Source organism: Sphaeramia orbicularis, chromosome 18 (genome assembly GCF_902148855.1).
Source record: "Sphaeramia orbicularis chromosome 18, fSphaOr1.1, whole genome shotgun sequence".
NCBI lineage: Eukaryota > Metazoa > Chordata > Actinopteri > Kurtiformes > Apogonidae > Sphaeramia > Sphaeramia orbicularis.
In genome coordinates, this window is record NC_043974.1 from 25282861 (window position 1) to 25295556 (window position 12696).

Consider the following 12696-nt stretch of genomic DNA (forward strand, 5'->3'; position numbering starts at 1 on the left):
GAGGACATAACAATACTTCATTTCGTGAAATTTTATTATTATTAATTTTTTTTTATCGTCATGAAGGTCAGTGAAGTTACCATATTTGGTTCCTTACCCGTAAGTGGCAAAAATCCAAGAAGTAAATAAATAAGTAGTGCCAGGCGCAACAAACCACCGCCCCTTACTCATATTTCACCCATTATAATAAAATGGGAAGATTTTAAAAATGAATAAAAAATGTGAACTTTGACCTACACTGTAAAAAAAAAAATTCCTGTTGTTTTTACGAAAAAACCTGGCAGCTGTGGTTTCCAGAATAATACTGTAAAAAACACATCCAACTGTAAACATATCATGGAGTAACAAGTAGATTTAACATTTTAATCATGTAGATTTAACTGGTAAATGGACTGCACTTATTTAGCACATTTTCTCCACCTTCATGTTGTCCAAAGCACTTTCAAAGCCACCAGGTCCAACTGGGAGCAGTTTAGGGTTCAGTGTCTTCCATGGACACTTTGACATATGGACAGTCAGAGCCAGGATTCGAACCACCAACCCTTTGGTTATTGGACGAGCTGCTCTACCAACTCTACCAACCCATTAATTTACAAATTTAAAATGTTACATTGTTAAATGTTCACTTTTTTATAACTTTTATCTATCTATCTATCTATCTATCTATCTATCTATCTATCTATCTATCTATCTATCTATCTATCTATCTATCTATCTATCTATCTATCTATCTATCTATCTATCTATCTATCTATCTATCTATCTATCTATCTATCTATCTATCTATCTATCTATCTATCTATCTATATGTCACAGTAGAGATTGAAATCCAGTAGGATTCGTAATCCTACTAGGACAGATAGGAATTTTAGTTTCTCCTAGGACAAACTGAAATCCTACAAGAAATTAGGATCTGAAGATTAACCCTAACCCCCTAACCCCCCCTAACCCTAACCCTAGGACAGATAGGATTTCAGTTTGTCCTAGGACAAACTAAAATTTCAATCTGTCCTAGTAGGATTACGAATCCTACTGGATTTCAATCTCTACTGTGTGATATATATATATATATATATATATATATATATATATATATATATATATATATATATATATATATATATATATATATATATATGAATGAAAGCAAATATGCCGTTATTTCAACATTATGGTCTTGCAATTTAAACAGCACCACATTGTATTTCAATTTACAGTTTTATTTTCTAAAAACAATAGAAATACATCATTTCTACATACAAATCTGGTTTTGTTCACATTCTCTTCCTGCAAAAACTACAGCTATATTTGATTCAATCGTTAACACAAAAATCTTTTTTAATAAACAACTCTGCATTATATTGTCACTTATAGTTTTTTTTTTTTTTTTATGTTGCAATTTTACAACTTTTTGGTGTTAATTCTACAGTCACTTTTTACAGTGTACTATTCCCAAAATGTTATGACATCCTTTCTGGGTCACTGGCAATGTATAAAGTCAATTTGGTATGAATTCAACAAATAGTTTTGCTGCTATGGACATTTGAAATTTCACCCATTATAAGTAAATGGGGGAAAAAAATTTTTTTTAAATTCATTAAAAATGTAAACTTTGACCTGCTTTTCCCAAAATGTAATGACATCTATTCTGGGTCACTGGCAGTCTATAAACCAAATTTGGTATGAATTCAACCAATACGTTTGCCGCTAGAGTGTTAACGAACAAACAAAGAAACAAACCAAACCAAAAATAATACCCCTTGCCTCCTCTTTGGGGGGCAGCGTAAAAATCCAAGAAAAACACACGTAATGTGAAAGGAACATGTAGCCTTTTTTAGAACATCACTTTTAGAACATTAGACCAACATCAGTGCTGCTCCCTGTCCACATCCACATTCTGCCTTTGAACATCAGTCCTTACATTAGTACCATTACTTCATGGTACCTAACAAAGCAGGTCCACTCACTGTTCATGCAGAGGTGGACCCTGCAGACCCTGTAGACCACATTGGACCTGAGATTGTTGCCTCACTGTCACTCTGTTGTAAAGCATTTGGAAATGACCAAAAATAGTCACTTGCCTGATAAAGGGTTAACAGTATTACTCAAGGCCTTCCATAGCTCATATATCACAGTCACAGGTTTCAATAAAGGCTATAGGATCTGTTCACAGGTCAGGTGGTCATTCATTAACAGTTTTATCTCAGCACAGGAATTCTGCACATAAACTGCATCTCAGATAACTGTTTGACTGATTTGTGTATAGCCTGGCTCAAAATAATCTGATTTTATGTAACAGATGTGACCAGTATGTTGGAGCAGTCTAATCCTTTGGAGGATTTTACAATGAAGGTAAGTCTAGGGTGATTATTTTCACCGATTATTCTAAATTTCATATAACATTCATATATTTCTTAGTTTATCATGTACTTGCTGTTTGTTTTCTTTATGCTGTCGTCCTTTTGTTGTCTGGTATCTGTGTGTAAATGACACACAACACAGTTCACTGCGTGTTGTACAATGTACGATTGTGCATGTGACAAATAAAGCTCGTTTGATTTGATTTGATTTGATTTGAAATGTATTGTTTGGTCTATAAAATGCTAATCCCAAAGCTAAATGTGTTCAATAGGGCTGAAAATTTAATCTCAGGTTTTTTTTTTTCTCAGTGTTATGGATGAATTCTGATTTTATTTGATTGTTTTCTGGCTACATGAACTGAAACCAAAATATGATTAAAAATATTTTTTCTTTACTGATTGTTATGACCACTGGCAGGTAATGAGATATTAATGTTGATTATCTCATTACAATAGGAGCTGTCAGTGAGTTGGATATATTAAACAGTAAGTGAACATGTAGACCTTGACGTTGACTTGTTAAAAACAACAAAATTAAGAGTAAGGATATGAACAACTTTGACAAGGGATAAATTATGATGGGTCAGAGCATTATTATGGTAAGTTATGATGGGTCAGAGCATCTGCAGATCTTATTGTCCATTCCTAGTGTAAAGTGGTTATTACTACCAAAAGCATCTAAACAACAACAAGTGGATCTCAACCAATCGAGCATCAGTGTGAGAAGAACATTATTACCACCTATCTAACCCATAAAGACCCAAACACCCACCATCTACTGATCTAAAATGTATAATACCTGTTGAGCCACTAATCCTATCAATACATGTAAATAACTGGTGTAAAATACAGTTTATCATCTTTTCATGGTCATCAGATATGACCCATTTGGATGTTCAGAGGCTCCGTAGTTACCGTGGAAACAATGTCATCTTCTACAACATTGATTTACCAGTAAAACCCATGGAGTTTGATAAATAACAGTGGTCATACACAGCTGTTTTGCATTCATTAATGATATATTTTACTGAAAAAGTCACTTTTTCTTCAGCTTTTTCTGGTTTTTGGGATAATAGCCCTCAAGTTTAATCTGAGGTTTTATGAACATCTATATGATCAGTACATTAAATATTGGAAAATATGTGATTTTCACTGGAAAAATGCTAAATACAGAGGATTATTTATGCTCTTTTTTGCTCTTGTGTGCTTTGTTTGTGCTCCGCTATTGCTGCTGTAAATCTGGAATTTCCCCTTGTGGGACGATTAAAGGACTATCTTATCTTATCTTATCTTATCTTATCTTATCTTATCTTATCTTATCTTATCTTATCTTATCTTATCTTATCTTATCTTACCTTACCTTATCTTATCTTATCTTATTTTATCTTATCTTATCTTATCTCATCTCATCTCATCTCATCTCATCTCATCTCATCTCATCTTATCTTATCTTATCTTATCTTATCTTATCAAATGGTGATAACTCACTTAAGAAATGCTAAATATAAATATAGAGGGAAAAAAAAATCATTCGTGAACTACCACAAAAATAGCACTGGGTCTTTACGGGGCTAATATTGTGTAGGTTCCCCTTGTTCCACGAAACCTGATCTGATCCGAGGCCTAGACTCCACCCGACCTCTGAAGGTGTGCTGTGGTATCTGGACCAAGACATTAGCAGCAGATCCCTGAAGTCCTGGAAGTAGAGAAATGGACCTACATGGATCAGATTTATTTGTCCAACATTTTCCACCGATGATTAATTGTGCTGAGCTCGGAATGTTCCTCCTTAGTCCATTTTTGGTCGGTACCAACCACTACAGACCAGGAACACCCAACAAGACCTGCAGTTGTGGAGATGCTCTGACTCAGTCATCACCTTTTCGGTATGGACCTGGTCTAAGTCACTGAGTTCCTTATGTTGATCAGTTTGCTGCTTCAACTCATCAACTTTGAGGACTAAATGTTCACTTGCTGCCTCATGTATCCAACCCAGTGCAAGGTGACATTGTAATGATATAATCAATATTATAAACACTCTTCCTGTCAGTGGTCATAACAGTATGGCTGATTGATGTATGTGTCATATTCAACTGGAAAAACACGTTCATTGTTCATCAAGATTGAAAATTTTTTATTGTGTTGTAGCCAGTTTTCACCATTTTCAGAAGGCAAAACCTTGATTTATCAAATTAATTCGATATACAGTCAGAAAAAAATGAGACCATCAAAAGTCATCAAAAACAATGGTTATGCAATCAAGCACTAGCTCCTGTGTGTATCATGTGACTAAAACAGAGAGAAAAGAAAACACGGAATGCCTAAAAGCGCTGTTTTTGCCATAACTATTGATGTAAGAACTGAAGTGATTTTGGTTATTATCAAGAAAACATGGAAAACGGATAGATATCAGCTCTGAAATTAAATTCTTATGAGCTATGAGCGGTCGCTGTACCGGTCTGTCGTGGTGAAGAAGGAGCTGAGCCGAGAGGCGAAGCTCTCGATTTACCGGTCAGTCTACGTTCCTACTCTCACCTATGGTCATGAGCTTTGGGTCATGACCGATTGGACAAGATCCCGGATACAAGCGGTTGAAATGAGCTTCCTCCGTAGGGTGGCTGGGCGCACCCTTAGGGATAGGGTGAGGAGCTCAGTCACCAGGGAGGAGCTCGGAGTAGAGCCGCTGCTCCTCCACATCGAGAGGGGCCAGCTGAGGTGGCTCGGACCTCTGTTTTGGATGCCTCCTGGACGCCTCCCTGGGGAGGTGTTCCAGGCATGTCCCACTGGGAGGAGACCTCGGGGAAGACCCAGGACACGCTGGAGAGACTATGTCTCTCAGCTGGCCTGGGAACGCCTCGGGGTCCCCCTGGAAGAGCTGGAGGAGGTGTCTGGGGAGAGGGAAGTCTGGGCACCCTTCTTAGACTGTTACCCCCGCAACCCAGCCCCGGATAAAGCGGAGGATAATGGATGGATGGATGGATGGATGAGCTATTTTTGTGGTTGTCATTATATTTGTCCAAACAAATGTACCTGTAGTTGTACCAGGCATTAAAATGAACAAGAAATTGAAGAAAACAAGGGCTGTCTATTAATTTTTTTGTGACTGTTTTGCAAAGCTCAAAATGACGTCTCCTCAAATGCTCTGTTAGAAATTTACTGCCACAAAGGTAGAAAGAACCCAGAAAATGCTCATATTTAAGAATCTTCTGATCCAACCTGATGTACAATTGTCAAAAATAGTTGTCAGTTCACTTCATTGTTGCTGCTTTATACACTATCACAACATCTGAAGTGTAGTAACTGTTAGAAAAGTCTTCTCTGCAGCCTTGTTGCTTTAATCACACAGGAACATCCATCAATGCATGACCTTTGATAGCACTTGTTAACTGTTTCAGACCAGGGCCCTATTTCCATTACTTGGTTTGTTTGTTTCCACCTTTTACTTTACTTTTTAGATTCTTTATTTTGGATTCAATCAGTGGATCACAACACGAGTAACCGCACCGTTTCCAATTCGCTCCCTCTTAATGCCTCGTCTCATCCCTGTCATTTTCTACTTCTGATTGAAAAATGGTAGGCACTGACTGAAAGGTCGCAGTTGTTATGGAAACGAGGCCGGTAACAAAAGCTGGACACACGGGTACGGAGGGAGTGAAGGGGGGGGGGGGGGCACAGAGAGAGGGAGAGAGAGAGAAAGAGAGTGATGTCTGAATAAACATAACGGCGCAGAATGGAGGAGGAGAGGGCAGGGAGGAGAGAAAGTGAGAGAGGCTTGAATAAATAAAAGTGTATGCAGAGGGAGGAGTGCGAGAGACAACGAGGTCATGAAATGATGGCTCCATCTGCAATAATAAATAACAAAAGATAATACTGGGTTTTTTGTCGTTCGAGTAAGGTGGTGGAGCTACCAAGGTGTGCATATGTGTGTGTGCATTTGGACCAGGTGGGAGAATATAATTGATAGATAATACATGGATCTGCTGCACAAGCTGGAGGATACTAAAACGCACAAATTGTTCAAATAAAGCCCAGGAAAAAGCCTAAAATTGTGTGCATGTGTATGTGTGTATATATGTGTGTGTGTGTGTGTAAGTGCAGGAACGCCATCCCTCTAAAGGGCTCGTATTATGTTAACCACTTAGACCAACATCAAACACTCACTCTCACTCACACACACATTGATGCACACAAGCATAAAGGTGCCAGCCGTATAAATAGACATCCCAAAGCGACAGATATAAAGAGAAGGACTGAAATAGAGAAAGAGGCGAGTTGGGGGGGGGGGGGGGGGGGGGGGGGGGTGCAGAGAGATTATAAATGTAAAGGGGAGACAAAAGGGATTGGGGAAATGGGAGTGTGGAAAACTGAGAGAAAATGGAAAGGGCAAGAACAGGGGGGTGAGGACAGATTGATATGAAAGGATCAATAGATGGCATAAAGTGTATGTTCATTGATTTACTTAGAGGGAGAGAGCCATGGGGGAGGTGGAGGGGGTATGGGTGGGAGGAGGGAGAGGAGGGGGGGGAAAAGAGGAAGTGCCGAGGTGAAAAAACAACAATATAGGGAATGAGTGTGTCGCAAAGTGAAAAGGAATGAATTTAACCCTTTCATGCATAGTGGTCACTACAGTGGACAGCTATTCTACAGCTGTTCTCTTGTATATTCATGGATTTTGTTGTTCTTTTTTTTTTTTTTTTTACACATATCTTTATTAAACTTTTAAGACACTACATATCTTTTCTGACATGAATTGGTAACATTATGTAGATCTCTCCTGATCATAAACCCCCCGAATCACAAGCCCTCCCCATAGTTTTCACACAATTTATCAGTAAATACAGGTTTCTGTGCGTCAAAAATTAAACGTGTGTCCAGCTGAGTGGACATTTTTGCAACTTCATGAAAAATAGGTTCATAAGAATTTTTTTTTTCATTATTATTTTTTTTAAATGTATTTTTTTTTTTTTCAATTATTTTTATTTTATTTAATTATTTTCACACTGAACAAAAATATAAATGCCACACTTTTGTTTTTGCTCCCATTTTTAATGAGCTGAACTCAACAATCTAAAACTTTTTCTATGTACACAAAAGGCCTATTTCTCTCAAATATTGTTCATAAATTTGTCTAAATCTGTGTTAGTGAGCACTTCTCCTTTGTCCTTTGCTGAGATAATCCATCCACCTCACAGGTGTGGCATATCAAGATGCTAATTAGACAGCAGGATTATTGCACAGGTGTGACTTAGGCTGGCCACAATAAAAGGCCACTCTAAAATGTGCACTTTTACTGTATTGGGTGGTCCAGGGGGGTCAGAAAACCAGTCAGTATTTGGTGTGACCACCATTTTCCTCGCACAGTCTTCTTCATGAATTCTCTGAAACAGTTTTGGAGATGGTTTATGGCAGAGAAATGAACATTCAGTTCACAGGCAAAAGCTCTGGTGGAGATTCCTGAAGTCAGCATGCCAATTGAATATTCCCTCAAAACTTGTGACATCTGTGGTATTGTGCTGTGTGATAAAACTGCACATTTTATAGTGGCCTTTTATTGTGGCCAGCCTAAGTCACACCTGTGCAAAAATCCTGCTGTCTAATCAGCATCTTGATATGCCACACCTGTGAGGTGGATGGATTATCTCAGCAAAGAAGAAGTGTTCACTAACACAAATTTAAACAGATTTGTGAACAATATTTGAGAGAAATAAACCTTATGTGCATACAGAAAAAGTTTTAGATCTTTGAGTTCAGCTCATGAAAAATGGGAGCAAAAACAAAAGTGTGGCATTTATATTTTTGTTCAGTGTATTTATTTTTCAGAAGAAAATTTTCAGTCGCATTGTTTTTTTCATGCCTAAAGAGGAATAAAAACACTCATGAAAAAATTTTGATTAAGGTTCTCATAATTTGTGCATGGAAGGGTTAAAGAATGAAAGTGTAAATGGGTTAAAACAGGGGTGTCAAACTCATTTTCTTTCAGGGGCCATATTCAACTCGATTTGATCTCCAACCAGTAAAATAATAGAATAATAACCTATAAATATGACAACTCCAAATTTTTTAGTGCAAAAAATAACATTAAATGATGAAACTATTTCTATCCAAAACCAAAAAAATGTAAGTAACTGGAAAAAACTGAAATTTCTGAAGAAAAATAAGTACAATTTTATCAGTATTATGCCTCAATTTATACATGTGCATTACAGACCAGATCTACCAAGACACAAAACAGGCAGAATGTTGTTGAAATTGCACGTATTTTTCTTTAGACATTCCAGGTTGTTCATATTTGTTCAGGTTATTGACATTTTATTGTTAAAGGATATCAGAATTTAATGTTCGTAGAGAAAAAATTGGTGTTGACATTATTTAGAGGAATAATATCGTATTATTCTTCTCACATTAAACCAAGAAGACAATTTGGAGTCATTATTTCTAGGTTATTATGCTGTTGTTTTTGAATTTGATGCCCTTGACTGTTCATATCTTCTAATTTTTGCATTTTGCACTTTGCAGATTCATCTCGCGGGCCAGATTGGAACCTTTGGCGGGCCGGTTTTGGCCCCCGGGCCGCATGTTTGACACCTGTGGGTTAAAACATGACTCCAGAGAAGTTTCAGTGCACCTCAGTATTGATTCTTCAAATCCACATGAACTCTATTGGATGTGAAAATCACATTTTCCAAAGGATATTCCCAGTGTTGGCAGAGGGGAGCGCTTCAGTTGGGTTGAGATCTGGGGCACATTTCATAAAAATAGACCTTGGCTATCTAACTAAAAGTCAGACAGATAGAAGTCTGAATGAATTTTCCTCTGGGGTAAACTAAACATAAACTAAACTAAAAAAAAACAAACAAACATGCCATGATCAAACCACTCAGCTCTGTTCAAAATTTTTTAGTTCAGGAAGAATTATTTAACCTACTAAAAGAAAAATAATGATTAATACATTTTTTTTATGAATTTTTTCCTCTCATATCTTGATTATATTACATTTTATTAAAATAAATAAATAAATAAAAACGAGTAGTACTTTAATTCAAAATGTGATCTAGCAAAGGCAAAAGGCAAATATTAAACATATATGCTTTTTATGTTGCTTGTAATCGGGATGAAGTAAACATCTGTTGAGTATTTTAACATAAAATTGTTTGATAATGTTGAATTAAAAACCCACAAATGCAGTGGGTCCTCCATATCCATGAATGATTAGTACTTATTTTGTTTGTTTATTTGTATCAGACAGCTATTGGTAGGTGAAGGAGTATGAATGTATAGTACTTATTTTGTTTGTTTATTTATTTTAATTGCAATGGGCTTTTGTATATGTCCTGTTTGTGTGTGTGCGTGTGTGTGTGTGTGTGTGTGTGTGTGGGCATTAATTGGTTTAATATTAATGTAAAATAATTAAAATTGTTTTGTAATGTAGAGGAAGAATAGCAACGGAATCATCAGTTGCTAATGGGGATCTTAATAAATGAAATTAAATTAAATACACGTGAACACTGGCTGAATAACAAAAATCTGACCACTATACAAGGGTTCAATTTTACTGTCCAAATTCTGGTCGTGTATGAGATAAAAATTTGTTACTTTACACACATGTGACCTTCAGAGGCTTTGGGAAGTATGCCACCCTTTTCATCCCATCAACCTGAAAGCATCACTTTTGTGCAAAATCCTTGAAATTTTAAGTCCTTTTTTCACAGGAAACTCTACAAATGGTGCGTCTTCCTTCTTTTTTGGCATCAGAACGTCTCTAATCATCCATGTTTTCTGTTGTCATTTCTGATCCTTTCTACAGAACGCTTTTATTAAATGCACAGAGCAAACTCTGCTTCCATACTTCTTCTTATTAAGGATTTCTACCACAGTTGCTAAATTCTCACTCCATAACACTATAAAAAACCCCAAACACAAATTCTAACCCGTATTTTCGTTCCTTATTCAAAGTGTCAGTTGGATAAATTTGCATTCTTAACACAAGTCAGGCATTATTTCTGTGAAACTCTCCGAAGACCAAGCGATACTGGCATTTGCATTACATCTGTACCAGTGCTGCAGATCTGACTCCCATCAACTATTGTACTGAAATAAGTGTAAATGATCTGTGATTATCCAACTAATTGTTGGCCAGCGTTGAACACAGGGTGCTCAAATTGACTCAGTGCTACTTTTATGTAATTCTTCTCTATATCTAACCTTTTTTAAGTGATTTATCACCATTTATTATAATATTATCCTCTGAATTTTAGGTTTTTCCATGAAAATTAGGTATTTTCCTGTATTTAATTTGCAGATAATGTGAATGTTTATAAAAGCTCAGATTAAAGTTGAGGGATATTATACCAGGAACAGAGATAACTGAAGAAAAAGTAACGTTTTCAGCAAAAATATCAACAACTGAATGTAAAAATAAGCGTGTCCATCCACTGTCATTTGTCAACTCCATGGGTTTTACTGGTGACTCAATGTTGTAGAAGATGACGATGTTTCCATGTTCTCTACGTAGCCTCTGAACGTCCAAATGGGTCATATCTGATGACAATGAAAAGATGACAAACTACATTTTACACCAATTATTTCCAAGTATTGATAAGTTTAGTGATTTAGAAGTTATTAAACATCTTACATCAGTTGATGGTTTTGGTTGCCAGTGGCTGTTTGCGTCTTTACGGGTTAAAACACAGGTGTCAAACATGCGGCCGTGGGGCCAAATCTGGCCCGCCAAAGTGTCCAGTTTGGTCCGTGGGATTAATTTGTAAAATGCAAAAATTACACACAAGATATTAATCATTTTAGTTTAACTTCAAAATTCAGACCAATTTAATCTCAAGTGGGTCGGATCAGTAAAATACTATCATAATAACCTATAAATACTCACAACTCCAAATGTTTCTCTTCTAAATGTAAACATTTTTATGTCCGTTTACTGTATTTACACTAAAACAAACAATCATTTCACAAAAAAACACGAATAACCTAAACAAATATGAAAAACTTGAAACATTTGAAATGTAAGTTTACCAATATTCTGCCTCTTTATTAAATGTTTCATGTATTTTTTGATCCACTGTGATCTGTAAGTTGTAATGTACATGTGTAAATGATAAACTAAGACATAATATTGTTAAAATTGCACTTAGTTTTCTTAACAATTTCAGTTTGCTCATGTTATTCACATTGTTTTAAAGGATAGTCAGTTGATGTAAACATTTTCATTACATAATTTTACTTTTTCGCTCTAAAACATGGAAGAAAATTTGGAGTTGACATTATTTATATATTATTATGTTATTATTTCACTGGTCCGGCCCATTTCAGATCAAATTTGGCTTAATGTGGCACCAGAACTAAAATGAGTTTGACACCCTGGGTTAAAAGGACTAAATTCCTACAAAATACAAGTTCACTGAAAAAGAACAACTTGCCATTTTCAGGTTATAGTTGCAGCTTGGAGGTTGTTCTTATGTCACAAAGCAAGAGGAGCTTTGAAAACAGTAAAACACAGAATCAGACTGGAGGGGAATAATAAAATCCTGATACCACTGACAGAAATATTCCCTTTATTCAAAACTATCAGGTACTCCCACCTGCTTCAAAGAAGGGAACGCATTCATTTGGTTACAATCTGAACCCTCACCACTAGGGGTGTAAGAAAATATCGGTTCTGCAATATAATATTTCATTTCGCAATACTGTATTGATATTTAAAAGTACTGTATCGATATTTTTAGGTATTTATTCAAATGTAGATATTGTGGAGGTTCATTTTTGTTTTTCTTTTTTGTTCATATTTTGTTTATTATTATTTAACACTCTTTTATTAAAATGTTAGTTCCTTTGTCGGGGTTGCACAAAAATACTGTTCTGATTTTAATTCTGAACGTGTAGAATATGAACATTTTGAACAGGATCTTAAACTATAATGTCTGTAAAACATCATTTCAGTTTGAACACAGGAACATTTTGTGATATAACATCAGATCCTGTTGTGATCAAATAAAAATGTGTTTAGTATTTGTGCAGATTTCTGGTGTAATTCAATTCTTCCAGGAAATAATCATTTTTAAAAAAGAAACAAACAAAAAAAATTGCCTTTTTAACGATATCGTGATATATCGTATCGTGATCCTAGGTGTAAGGCTCAGAAGTTAAAATAATTTATGTTGAAGGAATGTAAGGTTTAACAATGGAGTAAATTACATGGAATAAGTTAACTCAGGTATTTGTTAAAAAAATATATTGACAGCGTTTACACAAATAACTATTTACATTTATGTTGCAGAATTATTATTTTACACATATACACATTTAACTATTTTCATTTGTTGTA

General features: G+C 35.8%; 1 long non-coding RNA gene across 1 annotated transcript in view; it reads right to left on the reverse strand.

Moving 5' to 3' along the window:
- LOC115438749 (uncharacterized) overlaps nucleotides 1-3169 on the reverse strand; it is a 31545-nt gene extending 28376 nt beyond the window's left edge. Inside the window, exons 1-2 of the long non-coding RNA XR_003938146.1 lie at nucleotides 3133-3169; nucleotides 1328-1333 (exon numbers count right to left, since the gene is read on the reverse strand). This is a non-coding gene — a long non-coding RNA (uncharacterized LOC115438749). The remainder of the gene's footprint in view (nucleotides 1-1327; nucleotides 1334-3132) is intronic.
- Nucleotides 3170-12696: the final 9527 nt, after the last annotated feature.